This window comes from Anas platyrhynchos, chromosome 13 (assembly GCF_047663525.1).
Source record: "Anas platyrhynchos isolate ZD024472 breed Pekin duck chromosome 13, IASCAAS_PekinDuck_T2T, whole genome shotgun sequence".
Taxonomy (NCBI): Eukaryota; Metazoa; Chordata; class Aves; order Anseriformes; family Anatidae; genus Anas; species Anas platyrhynchos.
The window spans coordinates 19,072,896-19,086,302 of record NC_092599.1 but is presented as its reverse complement, the minus strand read 5'-3'; the positions used below and the strand labels follow the sequence as shown (position 1 = coordinate 19,086,302).

Sequence of the window (13,407 nt, the reverse complement as noted above, 5' to 3'; positions counted from 1 at the left end):
ATTCCTTGCTATAACACGTTTCAGTGGCTGTTGCAAGCCATTACCATTTAAGCAGCTGAGGCTGCCCTAGCTCAGGTGTGAGTACAGCCATGACGCTGGCTGAGCCGTGCCACAGCACCTGGCTCTGCCCCCCGGCAGCACATGAATACAGCAGCAGATGTGGCACAGCCTGCTGGTTTTACTGCTGCCTCATGATCCCACCAGGCTGCTGTAGGCATCACCGGAGTACTTGTCTGTTGTTTTTTTTTTTTCCCCAAAGCTATTCTCTAGAAAAACCATCAGCCTCTGGTTTTCGACACCTTCTCCTCAGAAAATTAGTGTTATATTAAAATCAACTATTTGGGTTAGGAACTAACCTGCTGTTATTTAAGCATACAATTGTCACTTCTGCTTTTCTCCCTTGTTTTAATATGCAAATGATCCAAAGCAACAAGTAAAATCATGTTGTGACTTCTGTGCGGACACAGGCAACTGTCACCGAGTGCTGGCAGACCATGCTCCTCCTCCAGCCAGGAACAAGGCCTCATATTAGAGGCTTCCCAAATTGGATAAGGTGTGGAGCTAATAAAAACTTGAATCAGCCTAGAGACCCGATGATTAAATCTTGGAAAGCTGAGGGCCATGTGAGCCGGTTAGTACTGACTTCTACCATGATGGATCTCTAACAACATGTGAAAGTTATCATCTACTGAGGCAAAACATCCCTGTTGTTGGGCAGCACAGACACACAGCTAGCCAAGTTCTTAGCAAAACTATCTCATGAGACCCATGGGGACTATTTGGAGATGTCATCCTGCACAAATACACCTAGTTCAAACAAAATCATCTCAGTTAAAAGTTAAAAAGTAGTCCCAATGTTACCTGCTATGGAAAATCCAGCTGAGCTCTTTCCTTTTTTTTTTCCACCTTAGCTGAAACTGCAGCTTTGGAGCTGGGTCCATACAACATGCATTCCTTTGACAGAACATACTTCTTTCCTGAATTTATGAATGCTGTTGGGTAGGGAAGTAACAAGGCCCTAATGCTATGAGGCCCTGGTTAATTTGTACCCAAAGACCAACTCATGATTGCCCTGGACATGGTTCTTCTGTTACCACGGAAGGGAATAGATGACCCCATAAAACAGACAGCAGCAACGCCCCCTTCACAGCTGTCTCCAGTTTTTCTCCTGAAATTTGGCTGTGTGCTTTCTTCAGGATTCAGAACACAGATGTAAACTATTTAGGGATATCCCTGTTTCTCCTTAACAATGCCAGAGAGAATGAAATGCGGCCCGTTAGTTTTACAGCCATTGGAAAAAAAAAGAAAAAAAAGAAAAAAAAAACCTACAGTGATGTTGTGACCTGCAGCAGATGGGTCTGTCTCCTCAGCATACTGTGGTTTCTGGGAAGTGCTGCTCTGAAGAAGTTTTCAGGCAGCAGTGGGCAGATCCCCAGCTGTCCGCAGAACCTGCTCCGGTGGTCTCCAGAGTAAGCCATGCACCTTCACAGGAATGGGAAAAGAAAAGATCACAGAGGGAATATATGTATATGTATACACTCATATGTGTGTATATGTAAGTTTAAGATGAGATCTGTCAATTGGAGAGGAGAGCGAAAAACCTGGAGTCCACCTTGGAGCCCAGCCTGTGTCAGCTTCTGCCACCAGAGCAAGGAGAAGGATCTGGTTCTCCCCCAGTTTCAATGCTGTGGATAAGGAGATGTGACCCTGGGTGCCTGCCCCAGGCAAAGATGGGAACTTGAGATTCACTCGGGTTTCTGTGGGGTGACGGGAGTGAGGTGCCCACTGTGAAGTACTTCAGGTTGGAGTAGGAGAACAGGGAACTAATTAATGAAAAGAAAATGAATGAAGGGAAGGCATTGTAGGGCTGACTGAGGAGAGGAGCATCTGCCAGAAGCTGCCAGCCTCCAGCTATGGGGGGAAGTTTCAGACAGGGAAGATGACTGGGAAGATGATGTCTCCCAAGAGAAATGAGCTGCACTTACAGCTCCAGCTCTGTAAAATAACCGGAGCAGGGGGAGCACGGCCTGCTGCGAGGCAGCCATGACCCTCCAGCCACAGGCGCTTGCAGCTTGCCTCTCAGCACACTGCTGTTGAATTTCACCCCGAGGTGATGATCCCTTCTGCTTCTCACAGGGAGCTGCGATGTTTCACTAGGGCCTGGGAACCGCTTGGAGACCCTTCAGCACCAGGCCCTGTGGTGCAGGAGGTCACGCTTCTGTCCCTGCACCGAGGTGCTGCCTCGCAATTAGAAGTTTTCCAGTAGAACTTCAACTGTCTCCGCAAGCAGCTTGGCAGGGCTAAATTTAAGCTTGCAAGATGTTATTTACTTTTTTTTTATTATTTATTTTAATGCAAGAGATCTGTGCGCAAAGAACTCTGTGCAAAGTGCGTGTGGGTTTGAGAAGTGGGAGAAAACTGTGAATAGATTCGAGTTCTTCACTGGTTACCGAAAGTCTGCCTGACATGTAAATTCATGGTTAGACCTTAATACAGATATCTTAAAAATGCATGGAGACCTGAGTTTATGTTGTCTTTTTTTATTTAAGTAGACCTCTACCTTCAAGAAATAAACCAGTGCTTTGTCTTTGTGAGACACTGCTATAAAAAGAACGTCTTATCTCCTGCATTTGTTATGTGGCATCAACACAGCGTTACTGAAAAGCATCTTGATATAATAGTAGTTTAGAGTTTGTTTTCTAAACAGAGCTGTTGTTTGCCCATAATAATGTAAATTTGCAATTCTCCTTTACACTTCACATATGATGAGGGAAAGAGATTTTTTAGATCTCCCTGCAGGAAAGACTTAATTGTAAAGCAAAGCACTAAGTATGACATTTATCTGAGATCGTAAAGGCTACAGTAATTAAAAAAGACTAAAGCATATGGTACACCTCATGAGGATGGCTAGTGTGATCTCCCAAACTGAACCTTTTTGGTTACTGCAAAGAAACAGGAAAATACAGATATTCTCCTCGAAGTTGAATCATAAAATAAGGCTTTGCTTTAGTCATGGTGAATCAGGAATGGCATTCCCATTTTAACTCCGTCAATCTGGAGGAGAATGACTTCCTTTCATCTGGTGAGCAAGACAAGAGCTACAGTTTGGATCTACTGATGCATTTACAGTCAGGTATGAGGGAAGTTGTCATTATGGCTTGTAACAGTCTGGCAGCTGATGTCAGCACATGACAGTGCCATGTTTCAGCTAGAGGAGGAGTGTCACGTAATCAGCCCTTGCGTTACACTCAGGGCACTCTCCTCAGTCAGAAATGTTAGGTTATGTTTCAGTGATGTTATGGGTGTAACGCGGACCACAACCAAACCTTTGTCAGCAGGCTCTGACAGGCTTCTAGTTGAAGATGTTGCCATGCAGTTTCATCCTGTAACAAATGTTAAGAAACGAACAAACAAAAATAACCCAGACCAGCTATAAAACAACCACTTGTGTAAGCAGATAATACATAGAAGCTGAAAGCCAAATCCTCAGCTGGCATTAACTAGCCTAGCTCAGTACATCACCACTCACTATCTCTTTTCTGGGTTCAGTTCTTGTTATTTCATAGTTCAATGTTCATAGTTCAAAGGTCTACGTTCATACTTCAAGGTACAGAAAAAAAAAGAAAATTTTGAGCTACAAGTTTAAAACTGTGTTTTGTGAAAATCTATCCTTGGTTAGAACCCTCAAGTGTCATTTTTTGCCTCTGTGCATCAAATATGGACACACTGCTTGGACTGGTATAGTGTATGTTTCTGATGGGAAGGCACCTGCTGGTTATTTAAGCCTTCCACCTCAGGGTTCAATATTAATTAAAGTAAAAGTGATGAACATACACAGCTTTTTGGCTTTTGGGAAGACAGTTTAAAAGGAAGTCAGCCTAATGAGAATTACCATGACAGTGATAAGGCAAGTAAAGTTCTGGCGATGGAACATTTTCCAAGGCAATTCTTAGGCATTTTTAAGTGCCTTACATGAAACTGCATGGGCAGTTTCAACATATTGACTCAGTGCTGCAGCTCAATGCTCTGCTGCAGCTGGGTAAAGAATATTTGCACTAACCCAGACATGCAAAACAGAGCATTATCCTGATTAGTTATTGAAATCCATACTATCCAAGGAGGGGAAAATCAGAGAAGGCAGGTAAACACAGGAAGTGTGTATTTTTTCTTTCTCTTCCCTAAAAGAGATGTCAGAATAATAAGAGTATCAGAAAAAGGCAAGAAATATATATGAAAAGAAAAGCAGATAAGAAAGTGCATCTGACGGTCATTCAGCCAAGAATTATTTAGTGTCACATACTTGTGTGTATGACCCAGGCATGCGATACGTGCCTGGTGCATTACATGTCCATCATGGTATCTGAGGGTGTCACAAGAAAACTATCTGACACTAGATTAATGCTAATTCCCAGACCAATCAGCAGTATCACTAGGGAAGATGACATCCATTACACAAGTCCATGACTATCTCATTCACCAAGAGCCCTTTTCCTCAGCCCACACAGCCACCACCACACAGAGCTTCTTCCCCTGTCTCCTTTTGGAATGGACCCAAATTCACCATTCAGTCACTTTGCTCCAAATAGTAACCACTGTCACCCAGGAGCACAGGCTATAATGACCAAACTCAGCATAACCACGAGCTCTGTCCTCGCATCTCAGCCAGAACAGCCTGTTGTGGTAAGGTGAGAAGTCTGATCTGGGGTAAGAGGCAGGAAGGCTGGTTTGTCCCTCACAAATCAAGTTGGTATCTTCATTGATTCAAAGTGGCACCTTCAAAAGGGAGGAGAGGAATTTGGGCACCATTTTCCCTGGAGAGAAGCCTGAAATGCATAGCCCTCAGCCAGCAGTATTTATAAGATGTAACGTGCCCAATTAAATGACATCACTGATGGAGAAAGATGTGCTAATCTGTCAGACCTGCAAAGCAATAACTGCTGGTGACAGCAGCAGCTAGACCAGCAACAGTGCAGCAGTAAGCAGCCCAAACCTTTAGCAAGGGAACCACAATTTTCCCTGGAGATACAGCTTTTCAGTAAAAGTAACATCAAGCTCATAAAAACTGGGGTTTGACTTCTCTTTTCTTTTATTTTTTCTTCTTCTGTGTAAGTGCCTGGAAACAAAAGAAAAGGAAGAGAATAATTTCTCTGGTGCTAAAGTGCTTTCTGACTAAAACTATTTCTGGATTCCTCAAACCCTTCATTTGCAGTTTCATACCAGGAAAAAAAAAAAAAAAAAAAAAAAAAAAGTGTGTGGTTTGCATTTTTAAGGAAAAGATTCTCAGATGAATTTGTGTAGATTTGGATATAAATTACTTTCAGGCTCAGCTTCCAACAAGATGGCAAATCTCATTTGTGACTCCCAACTGTCTGCAGTCTTCAGTAACTGTAGCAGCCTGTAGGTATTCTCTCAAGTTGAGCTTGCTGCATTCATTCAAGTACAAGCTCAAAGGCAAAAATATGTTTTCTTCTATCAGATGCCTTATTTAGGTGTGATTTACATAAACGAAAGAAGTGTGTGAGAAATATCAATATTTGCATTTTAAACATGATTTTAGGATATCTGTTGTGGTTCATTCATCTGCTTCTTGGCTCTTCAGTACATTTAGCTCATTTTTATTTGACTATAAAAGCATATGGGTCTCATTAGCTTAATGGTGAGCTTATTTATTCTTCATCCACTTGCTGGCACTTTTTTAGCTTTTAACTGCAGCAGGGGGCTAGGTGAACTATGTTTATATTCAAAATTTTCCATGTCATGGCTAACCTGATTACTAATTCCCTGATCCTAGCTAAATACCTTCATGAATGACATTCACCTTGACTTTTCCCTTTTCAGGTAAGGTGTGGTGGTATCTTTCTGCTAAGCAGAGGCTTTGGAGAGGGAAGGCCAACAGGGACAGCTGGAAATATTTCATGAGACCGACTGAGGAACTCGTAGTCTCCAAGCATCTGTGGTTCACGTGGGCTGTCTTGGGTCCATACAGACCCACAGAGTTACAAGCATATGAAGTATTCTTTCTGCAACCAGACAGTGAGAGCATGTGCCCTGCTTGAGTGACCAGGCAAAATGCCAGAGAGGAGAAGCACCCACCATCAGTGCTGGGAGTCCTTAGCCTGACAGTTGGGGCAGTTGTTATGTAGGACCGATGGCCACCTCTAGCTTGCATTTCAGATCCCTCACAATTTTCCTTAGAAATCTGTGCAAGTCTCTTAATCCCCTGGCTGAGTTCATTGGGAACTTCCCTCTAACCCTGTACAGTGTCAAAATATGACATCTTTTACCTTTTCTCATCTCTGAAGGAAAAATATATCCATATATATAATTTATATATATTTATTTAAAATTATTAGAGAACTGAGGCCCAACTCCTGGGACACTGAAAAGAAACATGTGCTTGGAGATGTTCAACAGCCTCTGAGCCCCTCAGAGAGAAGGTGGGAAATGGAGTGCTGCATGGAAAAGCTACCTAGAAAAAGGGAGTAGCTGTCTGTGCTAAGGAAATAGTACAGCAGCTAGTTAACACTCCGAGCTGAGCTCACACGTCTAGGAAATTTATCACTTTCCATGTATTAGTGCAGTATCAAGCCCAGCAGTTCACAACCTCAGCCCTGCTAGATTCTTGCAGAAACACCCTGAGTACATCTTACTTTCCACTCCCATCTAATTGATAAAAATAATGAAGCATTTTTTTACCTCCCTTGTAAAACACTTACGTTAGTGCTTCCCGTGCTGTTCGTGTTTCTCTTTCCTGTGTTCTCCCACCAGGGGTGACTGACTGACATGGGCTGGTGTGGGACCACAGGATCCCTGCCAGCCAGGGTCCTGCACCGTACGGTGCCCGCAGTCCCTCACACCTGTGGGCTGCTGGCAGAGCCCGGTGCCATGCTGAGGTTTTTCTTCATCCCGACTCCCAGCGGTGGTAGCAACATGAAAGTATTAACACCCACCTGGCATGCCAGAGATGAGAAAATTGTTGAAAAATACCGCAATTGAATTTCCAGCTTGTCAAGCGTTATGGAACAGCGTTCCCCTCTTCAAATTTCATTTAAAAGTCCCTCGCTTTATCTTTCCATTGCTCCATCAACATTGACAAGCCTTAAAGACCGAGAAGGTTGTGGGGACAGGGGGCTTGTTCTGAAGCTCCCGTAAGGCCCCTGATGTTAGGGCTTGCTGAACATCAGCCACCCTCTTCACCTGCCTTCATTGTGCTTCCCAACACATCCCAGAGCTCACCTTACCAAATTCCATCTCATGGCCACTCAAAAAATAAATTCTTATTTAAAATCTACCTTTTGCATTGTACACAAGAGCCTAATTTCTGTGCAGAACTACTTTGCATGCTGCAGAAAGAGAAATAATATGAGAAGGATTAAATAGGAAAATGTTTTTGTTTCAAGAAGTCAGTTCCGTGACAAAGAATAATCAGCTTCCAAAAGCAAATACGTCTCATTTCAAATTTCCGTGTATAGCCAGCACGAATATTTATAATAATTCCACCCAAAAATAAATAAATAAATAAATAAATAAATAAATAAATAAAAGAACAAAAAACAACCTTTCCAAGATAAACCCCTCTGTATGCAAGAGAAAGTGAAGCTGATAAACTCTTAGAGGGAAATTCACTCTGCAGCAGAATGAATGTCCCCGGGGCCCAGGGACTGCCTGGTTTATCCATCCTGCTCCGTGCTCCCTCCTGCTTCTGCCTCTTCCAACGCAGAGGCCCCATCAGAGCTCGGGGAGTTTGGGTTAGAAGTTTGTGTCCGACCCCTGCTGAGCAGTCCCATGGAAATTAGGGGGATGCTGAGAGAGTAATTTCTGTTTAGCTCTGGAAGATAAAGCAGAAATGTGAGCATTTCTTTAGAGGGCTTTGGGGTTTGCATAAATCAATGGTCACATCCAAAGGGGCAGAAGCCACCCACCCTTCACAGGGGCGCAGCAGGACACGCACCGCAGGTCTCCTCCATCCTGGGCATTGCGTTGTTCGGCACTATCCGTATCCTCTAGCTGGACATAGCCCCTGTCATTCTTGTAGCCTTCCGCGTACATCTTGAGCTGTAGTTTTAAATGGGGTCTCGCTACCCACAAACCATCCATAAGAGTCATTCCTGGAGAAAGCCACGAACAGTACACTGCTCATACACAGAAATGCTGTGGGAGCTAGCTGCAGTAAGTCACTTTGTGTCACAAGGGTCACCCCGACAGCCAAGTCACCCCGTGGAGCTCAGGAGCAGCAGAACGGAGGTTTGGAAAGCACTGGAAGGGCAGCTGCAGCCTCCAGCTGGTATTCCCACAGCTTGGACTGTGCTGAAGCACCAAGTGCTGCTGGGCACGGGGTGCCGCTGCCTCGGCCACACACGCAGACCTCCAGGGACTGCTCGGGAGCCTCGCTGAGCTCAGAGCAGCCGCTGCCTGCGCCCATCATCCTTCCTGCCACCTGCATGCTCCATCTGAACAGGCGACCTTAAAGCACGGGGGATAGCGTCAGGCAGCAGGTACGGCAATTGGATGCCAGCAGAGAACAGAGGGGAAACAAGGCTCGCCCAAAACGTTGTTTGTGCTGCTGGCACGGCGGTAATGAATGCAGAGAAAATGCCAGGGCAGCTTTAAGCCTGGAAAAGAGGAGGATCTGCTGGAATGGCAGAAACTAAAAAATGGAGCTAATGAATGCAGCTGCAGTCCCAATACCACGAGCACTGAGGCTGCATTCTCTTCAAACTCAGACTCGCAGGCAAAGTTAGCAGTGGTTTTAGTTATTCAAGGAATGCCGAACAGAGCTGAAATGGGTCTGCTGTGACAACAGAAAAGCCTACATAAAAGTTAAGCAATACGAGCATTAACAATGAGATCTTGCAGTCCTGGACTAATAAAACATGTACACGCCACGGCGCATACCAGAAAACCCAAAGCTCTCCCTGAGTTCAAGTCCAACAAGTCTTCCCTACCCCGGCCTTGGTTTCCTACCTGCCCTCCCGTGGGCACACGCGGCATCGTGGCTCAGCCCAAGCTGCTTGGTGTCTCTTTAACGGACTAGGGCCCAATACTAAGAAATGTTCCCTTAATATTTTGAGAATTAATGATGCATGAGTAATGCAGCAGGCCGATCCAAGAAATGTTCCAGTATACTTTCATATTATTGAGTTTTTCCAAGCACCTAATTTCCCTAACTACCCACAGAGTGCTGGAAGCGACTGGTAGCCCTCGGAGGCAGCTGCCCGCCTGGAAGCAGCGGCTGCCCCCAGCCCTCCCGGCCTCTCCGGAGGTGCAGGGGAGGCAACGTGGAGGACACATCCATAACAGGCACCTTGCTGGAGGCTGTGGGGTTTCTGAAACGCACTTGAACAAGCCCTTTGCATTAATTCTGAATTTGCAGAGGAGCTTTTCCCCACACAGCCCAACGGGAAGCTGCGCGCCAGCCTGCTCGCACCACTTCTGCAGCGGTGCCTCCAGGCTCTCCCCGCGCCGCCTGACAGCTAGCAGCCCTGCTTTCTTGTCTTGTCAGCCACAGGATTTCTTTTAACTAACAGCCTCCTCCTAATCTGCACTTTTTTGGAGTTGGAGAGCTTTTGGAACTCAGACGATCATATGGTGTTACTTAATGAATTGCATGTTTTGTCTTGCTTCTGCTGGTTGATTTTTTTTAAGATAATTTTCATTAGGCTGCCTCACTCAATAGAGTTTGTCAGCTGTGCAGTGCCTCTCACCAGAACATTAATGTGGTTGTGGTAACAACACATGCAAATTCTGTAAAACCTGAAGTCTCTTACCAGGAGAACAGCAGAAGATGCTTCAGAAGCCTGACATGCTTTCTTTGTTGTAGAAACCAGGAAAAAAAGAGAAATATTACTTAGCACAAGTTACCGCAGAGACAGCCACTAACCGATCACCCTCCAGTTCAGCTGCAAGCCTCTTTCCCCTCACAGCCATCACTGACAGTTGCTAAATTTTGCGGTGAGGACAGCAGCAGTGTCTGCATGAACTTGGCACGCATATTTTCAAGAAGAATGGACAGATTTGGGTCTTTTGAGAGGTATTAGCAATGTTCTATGTATTTTTTTTTCTTGCAGTTCTTTAGGCTGGTCTATCTGACACTGCTCAGTGGCAGAACTGGTGGTGATGGCCACACAAGCTGGCTGAGGAGCCCCAGGTTAGGGCAGGACCAGCCACCAGCCCTCGGTGCTGCTCCGCAGTGCGGTGCTCGCCTGCCCAACCTCATTTTTCCAGTGTAATTCCACTCTGCAGCTTGATGGTGGGAGGCTGGCCTGGTGGGGTTTCATAATGATCTGGAAATCCATGGGAAATGATAATGTGTGCACAGTTCACAGGGTGATTTTTTATTTTTTTTTCTTTTAAATTTATTGCTAAGACTACAAAACCAAATCGGGGATCTGAAAGGCAAGCTGGACTCCTTCCTTGTCAAACTCTAGCAGTAAAAATTGCAGAAAAAACTCACTTAACCCTTCTGCCTAATGAAAACCATGCAGAGCTCTGCCTCCTGAAGCTCTTTGTGCTCAGCAGCTCGGAGGGACGAGAGGAGAGGGCAGGGCAAGCAGCACTGACTGAAGTTGGGCCTTCACTCAATTTCCACCTTTGAAAACTAGGCAGCGTTTTAAGTAATCCTAAATATTTTTTTAACATGGGTTTATCAGCAAGGAAGAAAGAACTGTCAACTGTTTCTAGGCACAGTTCAGATGATTTCAGTAGATTTGCCGAGTCACTGTTAGATTCTCCGCTGTTATTTGAACTGGGTAAAAGGCAGAAGTTTTAACAGAGCAAAACCAGAGGCTTCATTCAGTTCCCTTGTGTCCCTGCTTTGGTCCCAGCCACACAGCCTTTGCCCCACTCCCCTGGGATTGTACCTGTGGCATGCTGACCTGCGTTTTGATTTTTCCTTTCTCTATTACTAACCAAGTTAAATGCAGCAAGTCTCTTGGCCATTTACTGCCCTGATCTTCAGCCCTCTCTTCTCGACCCTCTGGTCTGCCTCCACCTGACTGCAAGACATTTTGTATATGCAATCCTGTGCCAAACCCTTTACCCTTTACAAAGGTAAATGCTGCAGCTCTGCTAGCACCTACTCTGCTCCAACTGCCAGGCTGTCAGAGCAGTACATCAGCAAATATTTTGCTTGGCAGTGCTGGTTGAAGTAGGAAGAGTTTTGTAAACTGAATTTAAACTCCAGAGCAAAAAGTTCCTTTCTGTATCACAATAGAAAGTATACAGGAAAGTAAGTTCAGGATTTGTACCTTGTACGGAATAAAAATTACTATAAAAAAACATAAAAATATGAATTCAGTATATCAGCTGATGATATTGCTCCCATAAGATGACCACTTGATATGATGGTGGTTTCGAGTACATATGTATGAAAATCATACCTCAGTGTATTCATAAACGGGGAGATGAGTTGCATAGATTCCTGAGGTGGGAAACAAAATTACCCATCCCTTGTGCTAAGACAAAAATGACAAATCAGAAAACAGTTGTATTTTAAGTTGGTGCGTCCAAAAAATGCTGAAGCTGCTGTTGTAATCTTGACAGACAGACATAACCACATCAACATTTCACATAAAACCTTATGTGATGTGAAAAATATATGTTGCTTATTCTGCTCCTAGAGAGCTAAATGAAAAATTGCTCCATCTCTATCCCAGTGCAGCTCACCATACTACTGTGCAATAGAAAGAAATTTCAGTCAACCGTAAACCTAGAATTGGATATATATATATATATTTTTTCTTTAGGCTTCATGGTTAATGCCAACCTTATTGGAAAAAGAAAAAAAAAAAAAAAAAAGAAGTCTTTGCTGGTACCCAAAACCCTGATGACTTGACAGGCTAAAGACCTCTGCATAGGAAAGATGAAAGATGTGGTACTTGTTGCATCACCTAAGACACACACTCCTGCCATGTACCTTTCACTTGGACACCAACAGATTTGTTAAGCAGGAACTCAGCATGGAGACACGGGTGGCTGTGCTACAGAGCTGCTCTCCATAGGCAAAAATTTTAGCCATGGGTGCTCCTCTTTGCAGTTAAGCCCATCCAGCCATTCACATCTTCTTCTGGTGTCAGCGTGGAAATCTCCAGCACCTGCGGGGCTGTGCAGCTCCTGCTGCGGTGAGGTTCAAAGGCACAACCCCCCTCTCACCCACACCTGTAAGAATATTTTCTACGTTACTGTAAATACCAATGTTATTTTGCCAAGTGGCAGCAGTGGCTCTCTTGTCAACCCTTTTGTCCAGCCGGTCACAGAGTTTCAAAAGACCAATTTAGCACTGAAGTTGGTTTAGCAAATAACAACTCAGATTAAAAAAAAGACATTTGCCATTCCTCCCTATTAAGGGTATTTATTAGCAGTTGCATTTGACCACAATACTCACAGCTTCAGAAAAGGCCAGGGCTCCTTCTTTTGCCTTCAGGCTTCCATCCTGCGTGGGGTGCTGGGACCTCATCAGACCTGCAGCCTCGTGAGCTGTGCTTTGCACTTCCCTTTCCTCACCACTCTCTCGGGATCAGACCTTCCCTGGCACGCCGTGGGACAGTGCTCAGCTGCCAGCAGCGCTCCTGGCTTTCTGTGGGGCCCCCGACAGAAATACTGCAAGCAAGCCCCTCTCAGACGTGCTTTGGGCACACGTGGTGCTTGGCCCTACACCTCCTGGCAAATCTCAGGCACCTTCTTGTGTTTTTCTTGTTGCAGGTTGATTGCTTGAGGGCCATCCTTGCAAGCCAGCCTTCATCCTGGGCAGCACTAGGAGGACACGCTCGCCACTGTCACTGCTGGTGGTGAAGCCACCAGCCCAGCCATATAAATTACAAGTGTCCCCTTGGGGTTCAGGCAGCCAGAGGAAATGTTTTGTGGCTGCAAAAGGTTTAACACAACTTGACTGAGGTCTTTGGGTTTGTTTCTGCTTATTTTTTCAAGTGGTATATTGGAAAGGGGATCTAGGAGGAGGGTGACGTCTGGGGGAACGAGGTGGCTACAGAAAGATTTACCATACAGCTGGTTCTGGAGCCACATCGGCTTCTGGAGGCAGGAGACAGCTGAGGCTTTGCATTCAGCATGCTCTGAAATTCTTCCTCACATTCCCATTCCCCACTAACAACAGAGGCATTTCTGACACAGCAGTGGCCAACTGGCAGGAGCACGCAGAGATCAAAGGCTTTCCTGCGGCTCCGTGGCTCTCAAGTGGATGGTGCTCTGCAGGTCAGGCTGATGCTGTGCGCTGTGAATTGCGTGACCCCCGTGAACCTGCTGAATCAGGACCAAAAAAATGTTTGTCCCATCCCTGCATCTGTGAAGTCTACAAAGAGCAAAGCTATTTTTCATTAATTGCCAACTATTCCTCTTGGCAAGCCAGTTTTCCTCCCACTTTTATTCACTCTGAAAAAATTATCAAGAGTCCAT

The 13,407-nt window shown here is 45.1% G+C and overlaps 1 protein-coding gene across 1 annotated transcript in view; it reads right to left on the bottom strand.

Moving 5' to 3' along the window:
- The window catches only part of FBLN2 (fibulin 2), a 111,597-nt gene extending 110,604 nt beyond the window's left edge, over positions 1–993 (bottom strand). Inside the window, exon 1 of the mRNA XM_038185839.2 lies at positions 862–993. The gene's annotated coding sequence lies outside the window, so the exon portion shown is untranslated. The remainder of the gene's footprint in view (positions 1–861) is intronic.
- Between the last annotated feature and the right edge of the window lie 12,414 nt (positions 994–13,407).